Source organism: Sus scrofa, chromosome 3 (assembly GCF_000003025.6).
Source record: "Sus scrofa isolate TJ Tabasco breed Duroc chromosome 3, Sscrofa11.1, whole genome shotgun sequence".
NCBI lineage: Eukaryota > Metazoa > Chordata > Mammalia > Artiodactyla > Suidae > Sus > Sus scrofa.
The window spans coordinates 86,100,134-86,127,679 of record NC_010445.4 but is presented as its reverse complement, the minus strand read 5'-3'; the positions used below and the strand labels follow the sequence as shown (position 1 = coordinate 86,127,679).

The following is a 27,546-nucleotide window of genomic DNA, read 5'->3' as shown; positions in this document are numbered from 1 at the left end:
TCCATTAATAGTATGTGCCAGGCAATGTGCTAGGAGTGTAAGTACTAGTTAGACAGTAGTGAAAAAGATAAAGACAGTTTCCCTTCCTTTATGGTATAAAAAAATCACCCTAGGTATATCTTGGAGCATATCAACAACTAGAAGAATTGGTGCATGTGCATAAATAATGAATAAATTAATTTTGTTGCTAAAATGAATTTTTCCCTTAATAAGGGCTAAGTGACTAAAAATGTATATTTTATCAGCACCTTCAAATTTCACAAAATTGTCACTCACTGTAGAATCTGTATTCTGCATTTACTTCGATACTTCTAAATCAAATATAAAATTAGAAGGTAAATAGATGAGAAACCTTATTTTCCTTCCTATTAGTGTTTCAGTTTTAGATAGGACATCTAAAAGGCATGAAAAAAGTCTCCAAGTTCCCACTGTGGCACAAAGGGATCAGCAGTGTTTTGGAAGTCCTGGCATGCAGGTTCCATCTCTGGCCTCGAGCAGTGGGTTAAGGATCCAGTGTTGCCACGGCTTCAGCTTAGGTCACAACTGCAGCTCAGGGCTGATCCCTGGCCTACAAACTCTATATGCCATGGGGCAGCCAAAGAAAAAGTCTCTGGTCTTATTTTGAATTATAAAGTTAACAAGTTTTTTGTTTGTTTTTAGGGCCACACATGTGGCATGTGGAAGTTCCCAGACTAGGGGTCAAGTTGCAGCTGCAGCTGCAGGCCTACACCACAGCCACAGCCATGCCAAATCCAAGCCGAATCTGTAATCTACACCAAGGCTCACTGGCAACGCCAGATCCTTAACCCACTGAGTGGGGCCAGGGATCAAACCCATGTAATCATGGACACTAGTTAATTACCATTACTGCTGAACCACAACAAGAACTCCAACAAGTGAATTTTTAAAAAATTATTTATATTAACTTTCCTTAAAGATAGATGTTCTTATTTCATAATCTTTAGTCCAAACCATGCCCATATATACTTTCATCATTTCTTTGGAAAAGATGATGATTTATGCGAAGAGAGAAGGGAGGCTCAAACTTTCAAGAGAAATAGAACTGGAATTGGATTTGTAGAACTCAAATTCCTTGAAGATATCATATCTACCATTACTCTAGGCTGGGGAATCAGCAAATTTTTGTTATAAAGAGCCAGATAGTAGATGTTTTGGGGTTTGTGGGCCATGCAGTCTCTGTTTGTGATGGGGTTCAGAATATGCTACCCCAAGAGAGGGCATCTTGGCATATTAAATATTTTAAGCCAAAGAAATTTAAAAAACAGCAGAAGCAGGAAGATCACTCACATCTCCCCCAACTTGTCCTCTTCCCTGAAACAGGTCATAAAACTCGCATGTGAAAGGTGCCTTCCTGGTCCCAAAAGGAAAGAAGACATTCTGAAGATCAAAGGCAGGGATTAAGGACAATTTGTTTTCTGTACAAACAAACCTTATTAAACTAACCTTTATCTTCCAGCTCATTTCTTCATCATTTACTACCATAGCCCAAACCTCTTGTCTCATCAATTCTTCACAAATTTCTTGTTTCTGTGTCTAAAAGTTCAACAGGCTTCCTGGTCTGGTCACTTTGGGTCTTCATCCATTTGCAAAGACTCCTATGTACATGTAAGAATTGAATAGAATTTATATGCTTTTCTCTTATTCATTTGCCTTTGCCAGTTTAGTTTTCAGATCCAGCCAGGGATCCAATGAAGGTCAAGAGGACTTTTTTTTTCCTTCCCTCCCATTGAAATGAAATGACTCAGCTCACCATTGAAATGATTCAGCTCTACTGTTGTAGTACTGGAGCCGCCATAGTCTACACATAAAGAAATGGACTTAGCTGTTATTTAGGGACACTGACATTTAAATGTTACATAATTTTCACATATCATGAGATATTCTTCTTCTTTTGATTTTTTTTCAATCATTTAAAAATGTAAGATTCACTCCTAGCTGGCAGGCTATACAAAAACCTGGCGGTGGTCAGACTGGACCCATGGCTCTACATTTGGCCTCTGCTATAGGCCAGCATTTGTTACTTAGAATCTGCTGCTTCTCTTTAGTCCTGAATTTGAGGTGTGGGAAGTAGGGGAAAGAATACAGGAAATTTGTAAAACAAAACTTCATAGTGTTACTTTTCTAAAAGCAATTTTAAGCCTCTTTATTAATGTAAGAAGTTACTATCATAAAGCATATTTTGTAACCAAGTTAAGAAAACATTTAAAGAAAGGATTTTTTTAAAATAAATCTATCACTATTTGAGACTATTTTTTTGACTGCAGTATGCAGCAGCTTGACATGGGATCTCCGTTCCCAGACCGGGATTGAAACCAGGTTACAGTGGAGAAAGTGCTGAATTCTAACTACCACTCGACCACCAGGGAACTCCCAGCAATGGATTTTTAAAGGCAACTTCTGAATGAAAGAGCTGCCCATCCTTGTCTATTGTTCTTGCTGGACATTGGGAACTAATGGTTACAAAATAGAAACAAAAACGAAAGTTTGCTTGGATTAATAGATGAGAAATAGCATCTCTCTGTATTTCTGTTTACTTTTCTTTGATTACAATTCATGCGGAGTTTTCCCATGTCCATAAGCCATTTATATTTCTTTTTTTGGTGAATTGCTCATTGCCTTTCACCCATTTTTCTGTTAGGATATTAATTTTTCTAATTTAGTTTATGCAAGCTCTTTATATTGATATGAATCCTTTATCTACTATCATAAGTTAACAAATATTTCCCTATTCTCCCTTGCTCTCTTATTTTTTATAGGATGTTTATGATAACTCATCTTGTTATAGCAGTCTTTTTCACAACATACAGAATGGGAGAAAATATTTGCAAATGATGAAACCAAAAAGGGCTTAATTTCCAAAATATACAAAAAGCTTATACTACTCAATAACAAAAACAAATAACCCAATAAAAAGTAGCAGAAAGAAAAAAATGGGCAGAAAATTTAAATAGACATTTCTCTAAAAAAGACATACAGACAGCCAACAGGCATGTGAAAAGATGTACAGCACCGCTGAGAAATTCAAATCAGAACTACAAAGAGGTATCATCTCACACAGATCAGAATAGCCATCATTAAAAAGTCCACAAACAGGAGTTCCTGCCATGGCACAATGGGTTAAGAATCCAACTGCAGCATCTCAGGTCTCCGCCTGGATGCATGGGTTCACTCCCCAGCCCAGTGCAGTGGGTAAAGGATCCAGCATTGCTGCAGCTTCCATATGCTGCGGGTGTGGCCACTTAAAAAGAAAAATGTCCACGAACAATAAATGCTGGATAGGGTGGGAGAAAAGGGAACTCTCCTACACTGTTGGTGAGAATGTAAATTGGGGAGTTCCCGTCGTGGCGCAGTGGTTAACGAATCCGACTAGGAACCATGAGGTTGCAGGTTCGGTCCCTGCCCTTGCTCAGTGGGTTAACAATCCAGTGTTGCCGTGAGCTGTGGTGTAGGTTGCAGACGCGGCTCGGATCCCGCGTTGCTGTGGCTCTGGCGTAGGCCGGGGGCTGCAGCTCTGATTCAGCCCCTAGCCTGGGAACCTCCATATGCCGCGGGGAGCGGCCCAAGAAATAGCAACAACAACAACAACAACAACAACAAAAGACAAAAAAAAAAAAAAAAAAAGAATGTAAATTGGTGCAGCGACTATGTAGAACAGTATGGAAGTTCCTTAATAGAGTTTTCAAATGATTCAGCACTCCCACCCCTTGGTATACATTCAGAGAAAATTCTATATTAAAAAGAAACATGCATCCCAATGTTCACAGAAGCACTATTTATAATAGCCAAGACATAGAAGCAATCTAAATGTCCATTGACAGATGAATGGATAAAGAAGATGTGGTACATGTAGACAGTGGAATACTACTCAGCCATGAAAAATGAAATACCATTGGCAACAATGTGAATGGACCTGGAGATTATCATACTAAGTGAAGCAGGACGAAGACAAAGACAAATATCATATGATATCACTTATATATGGAATCTAAAATATGATACAAATGGACTTATTTATAAAACAGAAACAGACTCACAGACATAGAAAACAAATTTATGGTTACCAAAGGGGAAAGGGGTGGGGAGGGATAAATTAGGAGTTTGCTTAGCAGACACAAACTACTTTATATAAAATAGACATACAAAAAGGTCCCACTGTAAAGCACAGAGAAGAACTATATTCAAAATCTTGTACTAACTTATAATGAAAAAGAATACAAAAGAACTTATATATGTATGTATGTACTATGTAACTGAACATGTTGCTGTACACCAGACTCTACCACAACACTGTAAATCAACTATACTTCTGGAGTTCCAGTCGTGGCTCAGTGGAAACCAATCTGACTAATACCCATGAGGACACAGGTTCAACCCCTGACCTTGCTCAGTGGGTTAAGTTTCTGGTGTTGTGGTGACCTGTGGTGTAGTTCACAGACACGGCTCAAATCTGGCATTGTTGTGGCTGTGGCATCGGCCAGTGGCTACAGCTCTGATTCAGCCCCTAGCCTGAGAACCTCCATATGCCATGGGTATAGCCCTAAAAAGACTAAAATAAAATAAAATAAGTAAAATAAAATAAACTACATTTTAAAAAGCTGTCTTTTCTATTTTATTTCTTTTTTTAATTTTATTTATTTATTCACTTTTGTCTTTTGTTTTTTTAGGGCCGCACCTGTGACAAATGGAGGTTCCCAGGCTAGGGGTCTAGTCGACTGGCCTAGACCCCTAGCCTGGGGTCAACCCTAGGCCCCTAGTCGACCAGGGGTCTAGCTGCCAGCCTATACCAGAGCCACAGCAACGCCAGATCTGAGTCACATCTGCAACCTACACCAAAGCTCATGGCAATGCCAGATCCTTAACCCACTAAGCAAGGCCAGGGTTCGAACCCACAACCTCATGGTTCCTAGTCAGATTCATTTCCGCTGAGTCACGATGGAAATTCCTATTTTATTTCTTTTATGTTTAAAATGAATCTCCCCATTTCAAGATCACATAAACAGTTGACTTTATTTCCTACTATTTGGGGAGTTGCTTTTATTAAACTGTAGGGATTTGGAATTTAGTTTGATGGGATCCAAAATAAGATTTTTGAAATAACTCACCTATTCTGTATTCATATCCTGCCCCATCATCAGTCTTAGCTCAAATTCATCCTCCACAAGGGCTTCCAGGAGCCCCACTTGGGAGAGAACTCACTCTCCCCTCAGTTCCTAACTGCCCCTCCTCTCCCTCCTCCCCCATGATTTCTCTTTCTTTCTTGAATTATAAATATCTGTGCATCTCTCTTCTATTGTACCACACTGTAAGCTCCTTGAGAGCTGAGCTGAGTTGTATTCATCTTTGTTTCCTCCAAAGCCCTCTTCAGGACCTCACACATTTGTGGAAAGAAAGGGTGAGTGATGGCAGCTCTGGGCCCTACCCCCATGCCTGAGCTCCCTCTCATAAGGGAGGGCAGATCAAAGCTCACAGCCAGGGGGGTACTGCCTGCCTGCTGCATCTGGGGGATTTGTGGTGACCACGAGTCCAAGGCAGCTCTTATTTAAACAAGGCTGGTATTTATAGAACAAGGTCATGCACTCTGGGCTGAGCTGATACAAAAGTGAGCAGGGATGTCAGTCAGGCTCTGGGTAGATAAAGGGCCCTCTGGCCACCCAGAACCCTCATATCCATGAGCATCAGCAATGTCCATGCCACTCTCTGGACAGACAGGGATCCCAGGGCAGAATTTCTCATCCTTGTCCAAGTATAGTTACAAAAACAGAGTTGGGGAGATACTTCTGAGTGTCTCAGGCAAAGCTATCTGTCATACACATAAATAAATATAGCCTAGATTCTGAACAGCCTCTGCTACCTTAGAGACTGGGCTTTAACTATAAATCACACTTTTCGCATCATGTTAAAATCAGTTTTTTATATGCACCTGTACACATATATGTGCACACGTATAGCTTTAGGGAAATATGGTTGAGCATTTTAAAATATTGGCCTTTCTGTTGAAACTCTCCAAATTCTAAGGTGTAGGGTCCTAAGTAACTTGAGTACCTATTTCCCGCTGGGGTGGAGGATGGGCCTGCAATAGGGGCAGGAGTCCCTCCCTATCCATGGGGCTTTTTGGTTGTTTCTGTTTTGTTTTCACTGTATTTTGAGTCAGCAAGAGTGGCTCCAGTAGAGAGAGTGGGGAAAGGGTGTTAGTAAAAATTGACCATGCTGGATTTGGAAACTAAAAATCACAAGGCCTTGCCTCTATCCTTATTGCCCCCTCCTTTCTTATTACTCTGACACCCCCCCCCAAAGAAATAGATAAGACAGCTTCTATCATTAGAATCCAGAAAATAGGAAGAATAGATAATCTATAGGAACTGAGTTTTTTTGGCCACACCCATGGCACGGGGACATTTCTGGACCAGGGAAGGAACCCAAACCACAGCAGTGACCCAAACCACAGTAGTAATAATGCCAGTTACTTAACCACTAGGCCACCAGGGAACTCCCTACAGGAACTCTTAAGAGCTATATTCCTTGGAAAATAATTCCAGGAGCTAAACTTTCCTAAGAATACAGCAAAGAGAAGGTCAAGGCCAGAAGCCTTTTCCAGTGACAGCAGGCTCGGCTGGCTACTGCTTCAAGTACTATTTCTGAATGATGAGAAGTAGAGTTGTTTTAAATCTACAGATTGAGAGGGTTTTTTTGTTTGTTTGCTGTCTTTTTAGAGCCGTACTCCCAGCATATGGAAGTTCCCAAGCTAGGGGTTGAATCAGAGCTATAGCTGCTGGCCTACACCACAGCCACAGCAATGCCAGATCTGAGTCACGTTTGCAACCTACACCACAGCTCATGGAAACACCGGATCCTTAACCCACTGAGCGAGGCCACAATTGAACCCACGACCTTGTGAATGTTAGTTGGGTTCTTTACCACTGACCTGCCATGGAAACTCCTGAGGTATTATTTTTAAGTGCATCCACTTGTGAAATGTTTCAGCCAAAATGCTTCAAAATGCTTCAATTGGTAAATTATAAACACCTAAAATCTTAAAATTTAATGCAAACCCAGCTATCCATGAAGAGTACTAAATTCCTTTAAAAATGCAGTAAATGCCCCAAATCATAAGCCATGATGCAAAGTCCAACAAATAGATGTCTGCATAGGAGAAAGTCACTGAACAGCTTAAGCCTTTCAATAATAGATGCAAAGTTGGGCAGATGTCAACACAGAAGGTAAATCACTCAGGGTGACTGCAATGCAGCTTCTACGCTACTAATCACTCCTGGTATTATCTGTGCTTGCAAAAGCCAAGTCCTCACGTGTCTTCTGTGCTCTAGAAGGATCACCAGGGACAGTGTCACACAGCTTAGGTGGACCTTGAATAGAAAAGGGATAGCTCAGCTTTAATGAGAACATTTGCCCCTGGAATTTCTGCCTTTTGAAAATTTTTAATTACAGATTTTCACTTGCTATGCACCAACAATTCTGCTGAAACACTTTCTGGAAAAGGAAGAACTTGAGCAGCATGGATATTTTGCTGCTATGCCTTGGAGCAAGAGGGTGTCATTGTTTAAGCACTGTCTTAAGGGGTTGTCAGGGAAAAAGCAACAGTGACTCAGAGCATATGACCCCTGCAGCACAGGGTATCTCCCGGCAGAGAGTAAATAGCCTCTAACTACTTGAAAATGAGAACCACTCAGTCAAGGAAAGAGGAGACTGGGGACACACCTAAATAAAATCTCAGTCCTGGGGAGGGGTTTTACTTCCTCCCTGGGTGACAACTGTTTGCCTCTTCTTTGAAGAGTGAGGTGTCTGGCTGATGCTCATCAGCAGTAAGAGAAAACTGGGTAAGAAGGAATGTTAAATAGTGGAACAAATTATTTTAAAAAATTTCTGGAATCTCAATTTCAGAAGGTCTCTCTTATCAGTAGAAAGTATAATTGCAGCAATAAATGGAGTGTGGGCAGGGCAGGGCCAGGGAGGGGGGTAGGGAATGTAGGTGGATAGGCCTGATGACCCCGCAGAATCCTTTCTCAACTTCCATTTTCTTATGACGACAGGTATTTACCCAAGGTTACAATAATATCACAAGAAGCAGAACAATCAAGAAGACCTTGTCACATATCAGGGCCAATAAAGGCTCAAAAAATTCTTGCTGATGAAAAAACAAATGTTCCCAAACAGCATTTCCTGATTACTTACCAATAATGCAGACCAATGGCAATCTTTCTTAAGAGACATATACATCCATTTGGATCCTTTTTTTATTTGCATCATTCTTTAAATATATACCAAATGTATTCACCCCAGAAATAAAACTAAAAGTCAATCTCAAATCAGGAAAAATGCAGGCTTTTCTTCCTTTGGACTCATTTGATTGCAAACCTTGGGAAATTGGCTAGTTGCAAAATTGTTTTTCATTTTCCAGTAATTTCTGGGAGAACACTGAAATACTTGCAGACAAGATACCACTTGACTTTAACTTCACTCTTCCAAGGTTTCTAAGCAGAAAATAAGTACAGGGATAATGATGAAGCATTTTTTAGATCCTCAGATCCTGGGCCCAAATAGACCCTAGTATTAACAGAAACAACAAAATAGCCACAGTAACCATGGAAACAGATCTCAAGGCATAGTCCTTGTGGCAAGTCACTTCCTTTTGTGGTGACCTCAGGGAGAAATCAATGCTTTCCACTCTTATTCCCGTAACCCCACCTCGAGGGCTGTGTGTATGGGTGGGGCGAGGGGAGGACCACGCTAGTGACTTTCCCTTCACAGCTACCTCCCATCCCCGCTGGGTGTTGGGGACTCACCCCAGGGACCCACTCAGGGGGCTCTCAGGCTCTTTGAGAGGGGGGAGTTCCCATTGGGCAGTTTGAGAGAACTCAATAATGGCAAATCCCACTTGTGTGCAGTAAGTATTACCACGCATCCCACCCTTCCTTCATCGAGATACACTAAACAGAAATACTAGCTAAAATCTCCTTGAAAAGTATTGTGTACACCGTGGCTATTTGCCTTCCCAAATGCTGCTGCCTTTTGTCTGGGTGGCTGGCTCAGCGCAGACCCTGCAGCATGACTCAGCAGGCTGACGTCTGCCTTTGCAGGCAAGCATGGCTCTAAAAACTGCTGTAACCACCAGAAACAGCTGATGGCAATGGGCCTCTGGGGACTCTGCTCCAAGGATGACAATCAAAGGGAAGGGAGCACTCAGGCAGTACCTTCCAATTCAGTGCTACCCAAGTCAGAGAAGGGCTCACCTGAGCCTTGGGAAGAGCTCAGAGACCAGCTAGAAAGTCTCCTGTAGCAAGATTGCTTAGGACTAAACCAGACCCCCCCCTTAGCAGCTCACGATATTGAGCTGCAGTGATGATGATGACAAATACTACTATTAATAAAGTCACTCCTGACCAAACGCTTATTATTTGCACAACACTTGGCAGAGATAGGCAGCCTCATTTACCCCTGAGAGAGCAAAATCCTCATTTTACAGATGCAGAAGCTGGGGGTCACAGAGCCTACAGTCAAGCGGTGATTAAGCAGGATTTAAGCCCAACCCCAGGGGTTAGGAGTCCAGGCTCCCAATCTCATCAATATGCCTGGCTTTTGAGTTTCTGCACTATCCAAATCAGTGTGGTTCTAAACCTCAGCAGGGCTGGCGGAAGGACTAGGAAGCCCCCAGTTGGCCTCTGAGCTGCTGATAGAGTAGCATCTTTCCAGGCGCTGCCCCTCCAGTGAATCTGGAGCCAGGCTGCTTTCACTGGGTCAGCAGCAGCCCTGAGGCTCTTCCGGAGCCCAACCCTGCAGTGCTGCATCCACGCTGCCCTGGCTCCCAGCCTGACCTTGCAGCTCAGACTGTCTTGTGAAAACAGATTTCCAAATGCATAAATGCTGGAAGTTCAAAGATAGGCCTGAACTTCTATAACTGGTAGGGAGAGGTTGAAGGGGCAAGAATAATTATAACAGATAACCCTCAACTCTCCTCTAGCGCTAGAATTGAATCTCTCAGCTAGCAGGTTCATCAGAGCAGCTCATGGCTCTGGCTTCCTTGTTTGATTGCTTTTGCAAACCCTCAGCTGAAGTTTGTGGAGCCATAAAAGAGCTAAAAGTGAAAAAGGGAAGTGGAAAGAGTCAGGCGCCTATAAAGATGGGAAAATTGATTTCTGAAAGAACACACTATCAAATGAAAAATTGTGACCAGAAAAACATGGGCCATCAGAAACTCAGAGGATGGTCTGGAGAGAGCAGGCCTGTTCACGCTGTGATTCCAGGACCCAGAAGAAACCTCAGGGCTGGCACGAGGAGCAGGAAGAAGGTCGCCTGACAGGGAGAGAAAGCTCTGTCCTGTGCTGTCACTAGAAAAACAGAAAGACTCACTGCCAGGAGAGACCTCACTTTCTTCTGGGAGGAGGGGAAGGGCCAGGGGCATGGCTTCCCAGGATGAGGGAAGGTGTATTCCCTCCCTTGTCGGGGTGGGAGGGGGCAGCAGGGGCATTGCTTACCTATAGAAGAGGACTCTTCAGAGTCCCAGTGCCGTGGCTTCTACAGTCTGGGGACCCTTGGCCAGTGTGGACTTGAACTCAAGGCTCATGGATACTTCCTGACTACAGACTAGGATTCTCAGGCAAGGCTATGGCTACCTTCCCCCTCATTAGCATCTCTGACTGCTCAGCCCTCCTGAGAAGCTTCGGTCCATCTGTCTACAGCAGTAAGAGCTGCCAGGGTGGTACTGGCAGCTGCTCTGAGGGAAGAGGCTGCCGCAGTGGCCTTTGTTGCTGCTGGACAATATTACAGACATCCCTTCTGCAGGTGACCTTCCACCCCAGCCTGCAGGCCCCAGGGCCCCTATGTAGGTAAACTAGCTCATCAGCCTGCTTTCATCTCACATACCACCTTCCACCCAGAGAAGACTTGCAGAAGCACTTACCACCCTGTAGGAAGGCGAGGGAGAGGTGAACTCCAGTTCAAAGCAATTTGGGACCAGAGGGCCAAGGGGCCCCTTACCCAACCATCTGGCACAACACGTAGGAACTTCTCTGCCCCAGGAATGTTCTTGGACACTCCTCCGGGCCAAAATCAGAAAATCAATTCCTTCTGACCCTGGGTCCTGTGCAAATAAGCTAGCTTGTAAAGAAATGCTTCTGTGCTCAGCCTATTGGCCCCTGAAATGGTCTCACAAACTTACTTGGGGAAAGCATGTTTTATTTAAAACTTGATTTTCTTTTTACTTATTAAAATTTTTTCTTTCCTTTTAAAATGCTAACTGTTCAATTTATAGAAAAATAGATCTAGACTTTTCTCCAGTCAACAGCTTGCAATTATCTGTCTTTCCATGAATCTATAATGACAGGCACACTGAGGACATTGTGCCATGTCATTTCTTCCTCTGGAGGTTGGTGCATCCTTTGCTTCAGAGGATGCTGGTTTGTTCTTCCTCCTCTTCCTGTAAATTAGTATGCAGCTCCACTTTGCAGTCTCAGAGGTGAGTCAGCACAGAGAGAAAACTCATTTCCCTAAGCAGGGGCTGGAGCTGGAATGGGACAAGGAGGCTCCAAAGTCCAGGTCATGAGAGATGCCATGATTGATTAAGGTAACTCCAGAGAAGCAGAGAAGGTTGTGTATCCATTGACGCTGGCTTAGAAAAGCCGTCCTACTAGGTTCTCCTCCAAAGTTTCTCTGGGTGCCGAGGCTTAGGGTAGTGACAGCATGAAGAACAGCTGTCCTCATTCTCTCCCTGTGTCAATCCCAGGGTACACCAGAGGGTGTATCCGCTGACAGGTAGCATTAAAGACAGCTTAAAAAATAGAGGTACTTATTCACCCTTACTGCACTAACATATACATCCAGGCTTACAGGTTCACAAATTTGGGGTATAGAAGCCACGTCTGATACAGAAGAAAATTAAAAATTCTTCCCTCAATCTACCAAAATTATATCCTTTCCATATGGGTTAACCCGTGTGTATCAGTTTTCTACAGCTTTTGTAACACCCGACCACCAACTTAAGTGACTTAAAAGAAGATAAGTGTAGGAGTTCCCGTTGTTGCACAGTGTGTTAAGAATCCAAGTGCAGCCACTTAGGGTCGCTGCAAAAGTATAGGTTTGATCTCTGGCCCAGCACTGTGGCTTAAATTGCCACAGCTACAGGGTAGGTCACAGCTGCAGCTCGGATTCAATCCCTCGCCCGGAAACTTCCATATACCATAGGTGCAGCCATTAAAAAAATTATTTTAAAAAACAAAGAACACAAATTTATTATCTTCCAGCTCTGTAAGTTTGAAGCCTGACAGAGATCTCACTGAGCTAAAATCAAGCTATTGGCAGGTCCACATCCCGTTCCTTGCCTTTTCCAACTTCTTGAAGCACCCACGTTCCTTGACTCATGGTCTTCTTCCTTCATCTTCAAAGCCATCAATGACCCGTGATGATCAATGGCTGATGATCAGGGAGATGATCACATCACATCTCCCTGAAACTGGCTCTGCTGCTCCCTCCCTCTTCTTAGAACTTTGTGGGCCCACCTGTATAAACAGGTTCCAGAGCCTGGTAGGTGGGTATCTGTGGGGTCAGGTTTGGGGGCATGATTCTGCCTACTATACTGTGGAAGGTCTTTAGAAATTTGAAAAAATTTTGAAAAAAAAAAAAATGTCCTTGGAGTTTGCTTGTGGCCTAGAGTTAAGGACCCACCATTGTCATTGCTATAGGTGTGGTACAAAAACAACAATAAAAAAGGCCCTTATCACAAAATTGTGGAAAAAGAAGGAAAGAGGTCTATCCCTCTGTCTCAGCTGCTGAAGTTGCTGCCCAGGAAAGCAGAGTCTGTTCCCAATTGCCCTCAATATTCTACTCCAGGGCACTAAGTCTTTGGCATGAATAAAAGGAAAACGGTCTGTCAAGCTCATCCATTTCTGTGGTTCCTCTTCTCTTACCACATGCAGGCAGAGGAAACCATCAACGTTCACATATTGTTCAAAGTTAAAGTCACCCATATGCCACTACCAAGTGACCACCAGTTCCTTTAAGCTGTCCTTTGGGGACCATTTCCCAACCCTCGAACCATTTTGATGGCTCATTTCATTCAGAATCCCAGTTCAGTGAGGCGTGACACTTTGGGGCAGGCCGGTGCATCTAAAGTGACAGTTAAGACCCTCTGGTATGCATGGATTCTGGCCACCTTTGTCGTCACCAGCTCCTGTTGTGAGAGACAACCCCAAAAGAGGATCATATAACAAGGAGACAGGACCATCCTCAAATTCCAAAGCCTGTCTCAGTTGTTTCATGAGGCTGATCTGGAACAGGCAGCTGATAGGCCCCTGGCTGTGCTAGAAGCTGCATGAGATATTTGAAACAGATAATGAGACAAACACACCAAGGGAACCAACGCCTAGACATAAAAATATGATAAAAATAGCTAATAGCTATTGAACCAGAGTGGTTAAGAAAAAAGACTCTGGTGTTAGACTGCCTCCGCCACACACTAGCTGGGCACATTTCTTAACCTCTCTGGGCCTCAGTTTCTTCATACGAAACCGAGGGTAACAATAGAACCAATCAAATAGGGTTGCAGAACCTGGCATGTTGGAAGCATTCCCTAACGGTTGGCTGGAATTATTATTAGCTGATGCAATGCTAAGCATTTTTCAAGCATTTCTTAATCATTGAGATAGTCCCATGAGGTATGTACTATTACTATAACCTCCATTTTTAAGATGGAAATGAGCTTAAGGTCACCTGGTTGGTAGGTAGCAGAGCCAGGACCAGAACCCGGGTTGTTCTGACTCAAAGGCCTTGATCTTCACCTCTGTGGGGAGCCAGAATCTAGGCGGAAAGACTGATAGTTGTGCCCCTTAATGTGTCATCTCTTCTACTCTTTCCAGTGTGTGCTTTAAGCTGTTGTTTGTGTGATGAGTTGGAAGACCCGCATGACACTGGCAACAGATATGCTACCTCGAAACAGTCCTGGACCTGATCCAATGACACACATCAGCCGAATGTTGGGTTTTAAGGCTCTGAGCAGTTCCTTTTTCTAAGGAGAGGGGTGCCCTCCTGAAGGGCCTCCTGACCATCTCCTCCAGCCCCTCCCTGACACCACAGAGCCCTGAGCAGTAATTCCCAGTCCTTATCCAGCAACATGCAGGGGAACCCACGGTTCAAGGAGCACAATGAAACTCTCACTCCCCAAATTAATTTTAATTTGCTGCCATTTTAAAGGAACATCTGTTTATCTCTGAAGTGTCTCTCTGGATCCAAGCAATGAGAGGGCACAGAAGCTTTACAAAGAGCAAAATCACGGTGTTGAAAACTTAATGAAATCTCGCAGACAAAATCTTAGCAAAACAAACCAGACACCAAAGAAAATGTACTTTGTAATTCCATTTAGATAAAGGTCAAAAATTTGCCAGACTATGCTGTGCTATTTAGAGATACAGGTTCAGATTGTAGAAGTATAAAGGATACAAAGAAACTGATTACTACAGAAGTCAGGAGAATGGTTCCCTCTGGGTTGGAGAAAGAGTTTGGAGTTGCCCTGAGAAGAGGCCTCCTAGGGTTCTGGCAAGGTTCTATTTCTTGATCTGGTTGAAATGACCCAGTGTTACTTTTATGATAATTCATTTAGTTTTACAGAGTTCCCTTTACATAATTCATCTTTGCACTTTTTCTGTGTTACATTTTGCAATAACAAAGGTTAGGTTTGGTTTTGTTTCACTAATGAAATTTGTAGCAACGCCATCTGAGAAGACATAGAAAAATCTATGGGAACTAATCTAATTAACTTTTAGTTGGACCAGAGAGACCTTGAAAGATCATTTAGCTCAGTAATTTTAAAATGTTAGGCTGCATAAAAGTCACCTAGAGAACAGGTTAAAACAGATCCTGGGCCTCACCCTCCAGGGATTAGGATGCAGCAGGTATGGAGTCTGGGGCCCAAGCTCCTCAGTTCTTACCGAGCTCCCAGATGATATTGACACTGCCAAACTCTCAGAGTACAGATCTGGTCTGCTCCCAAAGTGTGGCCCCATCCTTTAAAAGACACCCAAGGAAGAGTTCCAGTTGTGGCTCAGCAGGTTAAAAACCCGACTAGTATCCATGAGGATGCAGGTTGAATGCCTGGCCTCCCTCAGTGGATTAAGGATCAGGTGTTGCCGTGAACAGCGGTGCAGGTCGCAGATGTGGCTCAAGATCCGGCGTTGCTGTAGCTGTGGTGTAGGCCGGCAGCTGCAGCTCTGATTTGACTCCTATCCTGGGATCTTCCATACGCTGTAGGTACAGCCATTAAAAAAAAGAAAAGAAAAGAAAAGACACCCAAGGAGACAGTCTGCATGACGTAGAATAGAAGATAGAGTTCTCCACCTGTTTGTTAATGAAGATCTGTCTAACTTCTAGTCTTGACTTATTATCAAATCTAATTCAGCATTGTCATGGCAAATAATCACCCCTTCCCCGTGCTCCAAATTCATATATATACACTCTCTCACTCTCAACATAATCAATTATCTGTGTCCATCTGAACGTCTACAGAGCCAGAAGTAAGTTTAGTGGTTTTTTGAAGTCATGCAACCAACCATCAGTGCAGAGGGAAAAGGACAGAAAGGTTCTAGCTCCTGGATCCTGAAAAGAGACTGCTCTCTAAAGCAGATGAGGGCACAACCATTCTGTTCCCCATTCTACCAACTGCTATCAGCCAGCAACCATCAAATATGGATTGCTGCCAGTTTACCAGGAAGAAAACAGCCTGACTTCTCTCCTGTCTAAATTCTGCATTATAATTCCTTATACACGATGCAAGATGTAAAACAGAAGCTAAAATTAGAAGCTGAGGTGCTAGGGAGGCTGCTGTGTGTGGGGAGAAGGCAGAGAGGAGATGTCATAGGGAAGGATTCAGAGGCGAGCAGCCCTGGGCCCATTCCGAGCTGTCACAGGCAGCAGCCTGGAAAAGAAATACTAGGGAAAGAGGATGGAGGTGGGAGGCTGACGGGCTGCCCAATTACCACAACTGCAGAGAAAATCCTTGTGGGTTTCTGGGTTCCCTAAATCTCCCTGACCTACTTTCTGAAATGTTGTTTCCTTGTTCATTAAAATATCTTCTTAGTGTATTAAAGTCAAGTTTTCTGCCGTTAATCAATATAAAGTCTTAGTTTCTACATTGGGAGTTATCATCTGCGTCTCCTCACATGATAGTAACATTCAGCAGTACCAGGCTGATGGCGGATGTGATGATTTCTTAAAGTGGCAGGCGTGCTGTAGCTCAATGCGTCTATCTGAAAAGCTTGGAGCAATGAGTCTATTTAAGAGCAGAGGGCTCACATGTGATAGCTGCCGGCTTCAGCCCTCAGACAAGGGGCCCAGACTCACCAGATGTGCGCATAAAAGCCTTAAAGAGGAAGTAAACAGAATGATGCCTTGGTCATAGAGGACACTTTCCTTCACAGAACCTCAGGCCTTCCCAGTTACAGTGTAATCCCGTATTCTCTGGGCCGTGACCAGTCCACTTTGGAATCTCAGTCATAGTAAAAATTTTGGAAGTATTACAGGGAGCAAAAACACAAACAGACAAAAAAAAGCTAGGGAGCAAAGTAAATACCTCCCCAGGGAGGTCGCAGAGCAGCCTTGCTCCCAGGAAGGTGGAGCACCACTAAGATCCAGGACGTGTGGTTTCAACAGCTGCCTCCTCCTCCCCCATGTCACAAGGCCATTGAGAAAATGAGATAGAACTTGTGGCCAACCCATAATTACACAGGGGCGTAGGAATCTGGGGCCACTGACTAGTTGGATTCCCATTTGTCCTTCTCTCAGCCACTGGACAGCCTTAGACGTGGGAGGATGTGGACAGGGTTCTGAAAGCGCCTCTCCACTTGCCTCTCAGGAGCTAGAGAAAAGTGCAGCCAGCAGGGCAGCTGTCAAATGCAAGCCCAGGAGTTCCCAAGGTGGCACAGGAGTTCCCAAGGTGACTAGGAACCATGAGGTTGCAGGTTCCATCCCTGGCCTTGCTCAGTAGGTTAAGGATCCGGCGTTGCCGTGCACTGTGGTGTAGGTCGCAGACACGGCTTGGATCTGGCGTTGCTGTGGCTGTGGTGTAAGCCAGCAGCTGTAGCCCTGATAAGACCCCTAGCCTGGGAATCTCCATATGCTGCAGGTGCAGCCCTAAAAAAAAGACGAATGCAAGTCCAGGGCTGGATGTGGCCCCTGGTGCCTGGACCACCCAGCTGGAGCATCACGGCACCTCTCTGAAGAGCAGAGGCCCAGGTAGAAGGAAACAGAAGGTTCTCAGAAGGAGAGCAACCTTCCAGTCCTCCAAGGCTGCAGCTCCAGGCAGGCCTTCCCCTTCCCAGGTTCAGTGCACAGGCAAAGAAGGAGCAAACTGCTGCTGGACCCCTGGCAGCCCCTCGAAACTAGAGCCCAGGTACTGGGCCTCCCTAGAGGCCTCTTCATGGCCTTGAGCTGACACCCAGGCTCTCACTGTTCCCTGGCCCCACTTGTCCCCTTCCCACTGCTCAGCAGCCAGAGGGGAGAACTTGAACCTGAACGAATTAACTTGGAGAAATGCTAAATAAATGTCCAGAGAGCTTCTCGGTGTTTCTTCGTTTCTCTCGCTCCCATTCTAAGGCAAGTGAAAAGTGTCTGTGAGTGAAGGCCTGGGGCTCTGGCTAAGAATGTAGTGTTGTTATTATTAGTGCAACTGGGAAGGAGTCATGCCATCTCCGGGCAGGGCTCTGGTGGGCCGTGTGGGAGGCGACTGTCAACAGCTGCTGGGTGGAAAGCTTGTTTAGTGTCAGCAGCCTGATGCAGAGATTAAGACAACTTGGTCTCTAGATCACACCCATGGAGTTGCAGGCAGTGGCTGCTCCAGACAGTCGATCTAACTGCAGGGTTCCCCAGGGTCTCCACTCAAGATGATTCAACCAACAGGGGGACCCAGGAGGCCACCAGGACAGCTGGGAGAATTCCTGTGGGGCCACCCAACCAAACACTCCCCTCAGAAAAGGGCATCCTACAATACCTTCCCTAGCAGACTAGACACAAGAACTCAGAACCAGCTGCGAATCCCACACAATAGCACTGTGTCCTGAGACAGTTTCTCATCCATTCACCAAATGGTTATTGGGCACCTTCTCTGGCAGATACTGTTCACGGGACTAGGAATGGAGCATTGGACAAGACAACCCCAGTCCTTGCTCTCACAGAGTTTACAGTCTGGAAGAAATCACTTACAATTAATCTGGTTGTTACATGGTGATTGCTTTTGTTTGTTTGTTTTTGCTTTTTAGGGCCACACCTGTGGCATATGGAAGTTCCCAGGTTAGGAGTCAAATCAGAGCTACAACTACTGGCCTACACCACAGCCACAGCAACGTGGATCCAAGCCATGTCGGTGACCTACACCACAGCTCACAGCAATGCCCAATCCTTAACCCACTGAGCCAGGCCAGGGATCAAACCCACATCCTCATGGATACGCGTCAGGTTCATTACCACTGAGCTACAATGGGAACTCCAATGTGGTGAGTGTTTTGATGGAGAAGGTTCAAGAAGCCAAGAGCACACACAATAGGGAAATCTGAACTGACCACAAGGAAATGCCTTGATAAGGAACCTGTCACTAAGAGACACTATGAAGTCCAAACTATTAGCGTCTCAAGAGATGTCAGCCTAAGGCTGTCACTGCTTTCTCCTTTTCTTCAGCTAATTAAACTTTTAGCTAATATCTGCCCATCTGGCACCTGTTCTATTTCATTACCAGTCACTTGAATATAAAGCTCTGGGAATAAGTATTTGTAATCATAGAGCATCCACCAAAGTATAAGAATTCTCCAGGAAGCATGACAGACCCTTTTATCCATTGAGGTCATTACAGTCAGCATGCTGTTATCATGTTCCATCACTCTTACTCTTCTCCTGACAATGATAATCACCAGGAGCCTCGCCCCCAAGAAGATCCAGCCCTTTATGGCGTCATAAAAGTGGCGTCCTAACAACTAAGAGCAAAGCATGCATCAGACATCCTCAACCACCAAGACAAAGTGAGGTGACAAGAAGTTCCACCGACTTCCTCCCACACAAAAGAATGAGCTTTTAAAAATATAAGTCAGGAGTTCCCGTTGTGGCACAGCAGAAATGAATCTGATTAGGAAGCATGAGGTTGCAGGTTCAATCCCTGGCCTCGCTCAGTGGGTGAAGGATCCGGCATTGCCACAAGTTGCGCCCTAAGTCTCAGATGCAGCTCAGATCAGGTGCTGCTGTGGCTCTGGCATAGGCCTGCATCTGAAGCCCTGATTCAACCCCTTGCCACATACGTACATATAAGTCAGATGATGTCTTCTGCTGTTCAAAACCCTGCAATGCCCCTGAGCTCACTCAGACTAAAAGCCAAAGTCCTAACGATGGCCCACGAGGCCCTCCATGATCCAGCTCCTCATTTCCTCTCTGACTTCGCCTGCTGCTAATCTCTCTGCAGTCATGCACCTCCCAGCTTGTTTTCTTGGACCTGCCAAGGGCACTCCCTCCCTCTGCACTCATCATCCTCTCTCCCTGGCACTTTCTTCTTCTACACATCCGTATCCTCACTCTCTCACTTCTCCGAGTCTGCTCAAATGTCATGATACCAGTTTGTAGATGATCTTACCTGGCCACCCCATGTACGATAGGAATACTCCCTGCACAGTCTTTGTCCTCCTGATCTGCTTTATTCTTCTTCATGGATGGTATGACTATCTGAAACACTATATACTTTGTTTGTTGTCCATCTCCTCTGCTATAATGTATGATTTTTTTCCTGATTCTTCCCCCCCACAGTTTTCAAGAGCCTGGCACATAGAGGAATCTCAATAAATAGTCACTGAATGGGAGTTCCCGTCATGGCTCAGTGGTTAACGATCCTGACTAGCATCCATGAGGACGCGGGTTTGATCCTTGGCCTTGCTCAGTGGGTTAAGGATCAGATGTTGCCATGAGCTGTGGTGTAGGTCACAGACATGGCTCATATCCCATGTTGCTGTGGCTGTGGTGTAGGTGTAGGCTGGCAGCTGTAGCACTGATTCAACTCCTAGCCTGGGAACTTCCCTATGCCATGGGTGCAGCCCAAAAAAGACAAAAAAAGAATATTTGTTGAATGAATGAATGAAGAAAGGAAGGAAGGAAGAAATGATACATTAGTTGGAAAAAGAACTTCAATAAATGGTATTGGGATTGGTGTTGCAGATAGAAAATAAAATTCAATTCCCAGGTCCCATCACACACCATGCAAATTCTAGATAGGTTACATATCTAGATGTAAAAAGTAAAACTTAAAACTTTCAACTCATAAGAGTCTGTCTTTATGATTTCAAAATATGGAAAAAAATTTTAGATAAGAAGTAAAAAGCACAAGCCATATGGAAAAGGATTCATACATTTAAGTACAACAAAAATTGAAACTTCTATATATCGAATGATACCATAATCTATAAAAATTTAAATAAAAAACCTACAAATTTAAATAGCCAATAAATGTGCTCCATCTCACTAGGACACAGGAAGACGTAAATAAAAGCCATGAGCCACTCACCTCTATTCCACTGACAATACGTTGAACAATCTGATTAAATTATGTGTCAACGAAATTTTGGAAAAACTGAGACTTCTCAATTACTGCTAATTTAAGTCTAAATTTGTATAGCAACAGTGGAGGGGAACTTGGCAGTCAAACTGCAAATGTACATACCATCCAACTCAGCAATTTTACTTGTTCTGGAGAAACCCTTGCACAGATGCATAGGAGGACATAAGTGAGGATATTCATAGTAATTGTGCCTGAAGAATGAAGCACTGGAAGCAGACTCAGTGTCCATCTGGAGAATGGTTGTTCACAGAAAGTTATACTATCCAACATGGCTCAGCAAACTTTTTCCAGGCTGGATAGTAAATGTTTTAGGGTTTGTAGATCACTTAAGTCTGTATAGCATATTCTTAAAAAAAAAAAAAAACTTTGTTTAATGGTTGCACCCATAGCATATGGGAGTTCCCAGGCCAGGGATTGAATCCAAGCTGCAGTTGCAGCAATGTCATATCCTTCAACCCAGTGCTCCGGGGCCAGGGAGCTAACCCACATCTCTGCAACAACCCAAGCCACCACAGTTGGATCCTTAACCTACTGTGCCACAGTAAGAACTCCTTTAAAAAACTTTTTAAAATGTAAAACCATCCTTAGCCAGATTTGACTACAAGTTGGATATGCTCACAGACATAGTTTACTAAACACTGCTGTAAAAGCAATTAAACTTAATAAATTAGGTCTCCTTGTATCAACTTCAATAAGTCTTCAACTCATGCAGCTCAATATCAAAAAAAAATCAACCCAATCAAAAAATGGGCAGGAAATCTAAATAGACATTTCTCCAAAGAAGATATATAGAAGGCCCAAAAAACACATGAACATATGCTCAACATCGCTAATCATTAGAGAAATACAAATCAAAACTACAATGAGGTACCTTATTTCAGTCAGAATGGCCATCATCAAAAAGCCTACAAATAATAAATGCTGGAGAAGGTGTGGAGAAAAGGGAACCCTCTTACACTGTTGGTGGGAATGTAAACAGGTACAACCGCTAGGGAAAACAGTATGGAGGTTCCGCAAAAAATTAAAAATAGAACTATAATATGATCCAGCAATCTCACTCCTGAGCACCTATCTGGAGAAAACCATAATTTAAAAAGATACATGAAGCCCAATGTCCACTGCGGCACTATTTACAATAGCCAGGACATGGAAGCCACCTATATATCCATCACATATGAATGGATTAACACATGGTATATATATACAATGGAGTGCTATTCAGCCATAAAAAGAATGAAATAATTCCATTTGCAGCAATATGGATGGACCTAGAGATTATCACGCTAAGTGAAGTCAGACAGAGCAAGACAAATATCATATGATATCATTTATATATGGAATATAAAAAAGGATACAAATGAACTTCTATGCAGAACAGAAACAGACCCACAGATTTTGAAAACAAACATGCTTACCAAAGGGGCAGGTAGGGGGAAGGATGGATTGGGGCTTTGGGACTGGCATATGAACACTGTGGTATATGGACTGATTTGGCCATCGAGGACCTGCTATCAACACAGGGAACTCTAACCAATATCCTGTGACAATCTATATGGGGAAAGTACCATCAGTTACTTATTAGTGGTTTCCTCTCTACCTTGGGAAATAAGGCTTTCAAGCTATGTATCAGTATGGAACCCCTGCTTTACAACTTGGGATGTGCTGGGTCTCCATTTACAGAATAGAGTCCTGGTTTTTTATGGGTCCCCAACTTAAAGTGGTTTCTAGCTTGCAGTACAAAGATGCTTCTGCTTCCCCACCAAGGTTTGCACCCACATCCTGAATCCAGGTCGACTCCATGGGTTTGTGACCTGTACAGTCACACAGGGCCCTACTCTCAGATTTGGCTCAATGCTTTGTGGCCTCGCTCTGGAAAGTCCTCATAATTTTATCTTTGACTTTGTGTTTTGTAAGCAAAGTCTAATGATGCAACAAAGCATGTGGGTGAGCGGAGGAGATACACACGCTCAGCGGGGCATGCGTGCACATACACACACACGTTCCAGCTTGTGGGTACAGCAGGCAACATGCTGAAGGGACAGCCAGGTACAGATCTGAGTTCAGATTAGCAACTGTGGTGGTGGTGACAGCAGATGCATTGATGGCAGCAGGGGCCACAGCCCCAGAAGAGGGAAAACTCATGGAAGCAGTGCCTGGACAGAGGTGGGAGGCTAACCAGCCTATCCATCCCCAGAGCCCATCCCTACAGCATCTGAACAAACAATAGCTCTGCAGTCTGAGCTCTCAGATGGGAACAGCCAGTGCTCAGGCAATAAACAGTGTCAGTAAATTATTACAAAATAAAATTGTGCAATGGACATTGCAATAAAATCTATCAGAAAGTTATTAGAATTCTTTAAATAGTTTAAAATCTCTGGTTTTAAAAGCTTACAACACAGCAAAGCAAATATCCACAGGCTTAGAAATCGAGAGTAAATTTAAGGAGCATTGCATTCAACAGAAAGGACATTATTTTCATAGGAAGTTTCAGATAAGCCAACTATTAAGAAAGGATTTAAAATTAATAATTGTTATTTAATGCAAGATAAAGCAGTAGAATGCATGAATAAGCATTTTCATTATCTACAAATTATGAAACTAGTTTCAGTTTCTTGTACAACCTGCAAGTTACCAGAAATGCCAGAATAAACATTAAAATGCCATTGTATAAATTTATATTTAAAATTAAATTCAGAGAGTCCTCATTGTGGCTCAGTGGTTAACAAATCAAATCCGATTAGGAACCATGAGGTTGCAGGTTCAATCCCTGGCCTCATTCAGTGGGTTAAGGATCCGGCGTGACCGTGAGCTGTGGTGTAGGTCTAAGACAAGGCTCAGATCCCGAGTTGCTATAGCTGTGGCATAGGCCAGTGGCTACATCTCCAATTGGACCCCTAGCCTGGGAACCTCCATATGCCATGGGTGTGGCCCTAGAAAAGACAAAAAGACCAAAAGAATAAAATACAATTAAATTAAATTAAATTAAATTAAAATTCAGACTTACTTGCAGCTAATCATCAGCTCTAGACATACTAAAATTTCTATTTTGAAATAATTTACCCTTTTGTTTCAGTCTCTAAAATATGTCTAATATTTCCAGTAACAGCTGTACCAGCAGAGCGATCTTTCTCAAAACTAAAAATTTCGGAGTTCCCGTCGTGGCGCAGTGGTTAACGAATCCGACTAGGAACCATGAGGTTGCGGGTTCGGTCCCTGCCCTTGCTCAGTGGGTTAATGATCCGGCATTGCCGTGAGCTGTGGTGTAGGTTGCAGACGCGGCTCGGATCCTGCGTTGCTGTGCCTCTGGCGTAGGCCGGTGGCTACAGCTCCGATTCGACCCCTAGCCTGGGAACCTCCATATGCCGCGGGAGCGGCCCAAGAAATAGCAACAACAACAACAACAACAACAAAAGACAAAAAAAAAAAAAAAAAAAAAACTAAAAATTTCCAAAATTATTTGAGATTTTGCATTTGCCAGGACTGACTAACTGACTAATGTCACTTTCTTTCTTTTCCTTTTTTTTTTTTTTTTTTTTTTTTTTTGTCTTTTTAAGGCCACACCTGTGGCATATAGAAGTTCCCAGGCTAGAGGTGAAATCAGAGCTGCAGCTTCTGGCCACAGCCACAGCAGCACGAGATCCGAGCCACATCTGCAATCTACACCACAGTTCACAGGAACACCGGATCCTTAACTCACTGAGTGAGGCCAGGGATCGAACCCATGTCCTCATGGATGCTAGTCAGGTTTATTACTGCTAAGCCATGACGGAAACTCACTAATGTCACTTTCAATTATATCGATTGAAAATGAATTTGCTAAAAATACAAACTTTTGATAACCTAATAAATGAATTTGCAAAGAAGCAAACCAATAAAATCTTACCAAGTTATCACATTAATAAAGTATTATAATTTTTTTATTATATATGACACCAAAAGCATTTTTTTCATTTGTAAGTTTATCCTATTACTTATACAATGTTATTATGCCTATTATGTTTATAAGTAAGAAGATATTTTTAAAAGAAAAAGTTTTACATTAACAGCACTCGTCTTTCCTGCTTTTTGCACAAGGGCCCCACACTTTCATTTTGCACTGAGCCCTGCAAATTATGTAGCCAGCCATATCTTAGACTGTTTTTCAGAGGTAACTGGGCCACCACTGCCCTTTGCAAAGAAGACAACTATCTCTTAGGCAGCTGGTCTTGGGAAGTAAAATGACACATTCAGAGATGGACTGGGGGCCTTGTGTCTTGACAATACTGGCCCACAGCTGAGCAAAGGCAAAATAACGCACAGGCCAGTCACGAGACTTCTCCTCTGTTGACCACAGTGGGATCGCCAGCCCCCAAACATAAGCTCTGAAGCCAGTTATGGCTGAAATCATTACTCCCACCACCACCTCCTCCTTCGTCAGTGTCTTGCCCTTCACCGATGAAAATCAGAGAAGCAAATGCTTTCCTCTGGGGACATGGCATGGAACAAGACTGAATTCACACTGAAAGGGACTTAGCCTAGGCTATTCTACCTTTTTGCTATTCAGACCCCACCAGCCAGTGTCTCAGCCATCCCCTCTGAATCCTATTTGGTGATTCCTGTTAGATACTCAGAAGCTGTCACAGGGTCATTTTACCAAGACTCTCAGAGTGGAGAAAAGCCCTGCAGGCACCTATGGCTAAATCAAAGGAAAAGAAAGTCATTCTTAGAGTGAGGAGCTGGGGTAGAAGCTGCCCTAAGTGATGCTTCAGTGTCCTTCAGAACAAGGCAGGACAGATTCTGCTGACAAGGTGATCTTTGGATTGCTCACGTCTGCACATGAACCACTGCGGCAACTCTCATAAAAACACAACCACAAGTAGGATTGTTCTCGGGCCACCTGAACGCTTCTCCAGTTTTCACCACCATGCCATTTGACAACTTGACATTTCCTGCCCTGACCTGTTTTCTGTTTCCATGTATGTTTACCACAAGCTCTTGAGGACAGAGACCCTGTCTTCTCCTTCATGTGTCCCCCAGGGTCCATGTAGAACAATGATACTTTAGTTCTTAGAGCACTAACCATTCACTTTCTCGTCCATTGACTCATCAGTCCTCCCAGCACACACCAGGACAATGCCCATTTTACGGAGGAGGTGATCAAGACCTAGAGAAGGTCACTGGTGTGCCCACAGCTCCACAGCTGCTAAAGGGCAGAGCTGGGACCCAATACAGACCTGTCTGATTCTGCTCAAGTCACCTTCAAGGAGGCGGCCATCTCTATAATGTCAGGCATCACTCCTTTTGTACACTGTCTAGCACAGGGCTTTACAAATGTAGATAAGTGGGATCTTGTAATGATAGATGTTTTCATGTTTAGCATCAGAATCACAAATGATGCTTTTTCTACTACATGGCAACACATCCTAAAAGTACTTGTCCGGTTTTAGCCATCTCATTGTTCCAGGCCTGCTGAGCATGTCAAGGACTCTGAGCAGGAAGGGACGGAACTCTCCACAGCTCAGTTCTCCTAGGTGGCCTCACACTTTCTGCACCTTTCCGGGATGGATGGGCAGCAACGGCAGCTTGAAGCACTTTGTCTAGACTTGCTTTGTGGTGGCAGTGACCATCTACAAGCTGTGGCTTCTGTTCTTTGCCTTCCTAAGAAAGGAAATGTGGAGTTGTAGGTGTTCAGAGCAGAGCCACCCATGTGGGCTTCTCTCCTAAGTGTCTAAGGCCAAGCAGACGCTGGCCTGCAGGATAGTCCCAGTTCTTTGCAACTTGAATAAATGATTTTTACATGTTCATAACCACAGGGTAAGGAAGGTCTACTTAAGGTACAAAACCACAGAAGCCATGAAGAAAAAAAAAAAAAACCCAAAACCTAAACCACACAATAATCCAAAATTTGTAGCATTAGAAGATATCACAAAGCTAAAAGAAAATGACATATTAAAATATCCGCAGCATGTATAATAATCTAGAGTTAATATTCAGTATATCAACAATTCTTAAAACTCAATAAGTATAAGGTGAACAATTTCCTAAAAAGGGAAAAGAATATAGAGGCACTTAATAGTAAAAGAAATAGAAATCGCAAACAGCAAAGGAAAATATGCCATATCTTACCGTAAATAAAAATAAAATTAAAATACTTAAACCTCATAGTTCATCAAATTAGCAAACATTAAAAAGACCGTAATATCCAGTGTTGGAATTTTAACTGAACTTAGCAAGAAAAAAAAGAGAGAGAAGACTCAAAGTGATCAATGATGGAGGAGACCTTACAACTGATACCACAGGAACACAAGGGATCTTAAGAGATTACAATAGACAATTACTCCAACAAACTGGACAATTCAGAATAAGTTCATAAATATACAACCTACCAACACTGAATCATGAAGAATTAGAAAATCTGAACAGATCAATAATGAATAAGGAGACTAAATCAGTGATTTATAAGTTTCCCAGCAAAGAAAAGGTCAGGACCAGGTGGCTCCACTAATGAGTTCTAGCAAACATTTCGACAAGAATTAGTGCCAATGCTTCTCAAACTCTTCCAAATTATTGACCTGAATAAACTTCCAAAGAAAACATACAAATGGCCAAAAAGTACAGGAACAGGTACTCAAGGTCACTAATGATCAGAAAATACAAATCCAAACTCTGAGATATCAACTCACACTTTTCAGAATGGCTATTATAGACAAACACTCTATGATCTCACTTACATATGGAATCTAAAAAAGCCAAACTCATAGAAACAAAGTAGATTGGTGGTGGCCAGGGGCTGCAGGGTAGGGAAAATGAGGTCAAAGAGGACAAACTTCTAAACTTCCGAGTTATAAGAGAAGTAAGTTCTGGGATCTCATGTACTGCATGGTGACTATTTAACAATACCGTATTGCATTCTTGGAAGTCGTTAAAAGAGCAGATCTTAAATGTTCATACCACCACCACCACCA

The 27,546-nt window shown here is 43.4% G+C and overlaps 1 long non-coding RNA gene across 1 annotated transcript in view; it reads right to left on the bottom strand.

Annotated features, from left to right (window-relative positions):
• Positions 850 to 27,546, bottom strand: part of LOC110260013 — a 68,075-nt gene continuing 41,378 nt past the window's right edge. The window contains exon 3 of the long non-coding RNA XR_002342716.1: positions 850 to 1,616. This is a non-coding gene — a long non-coding RNA (uncharacterized LOC110260013). The remainder of the gene's footprint in view (positions 1,617 to 27,546) is intronic.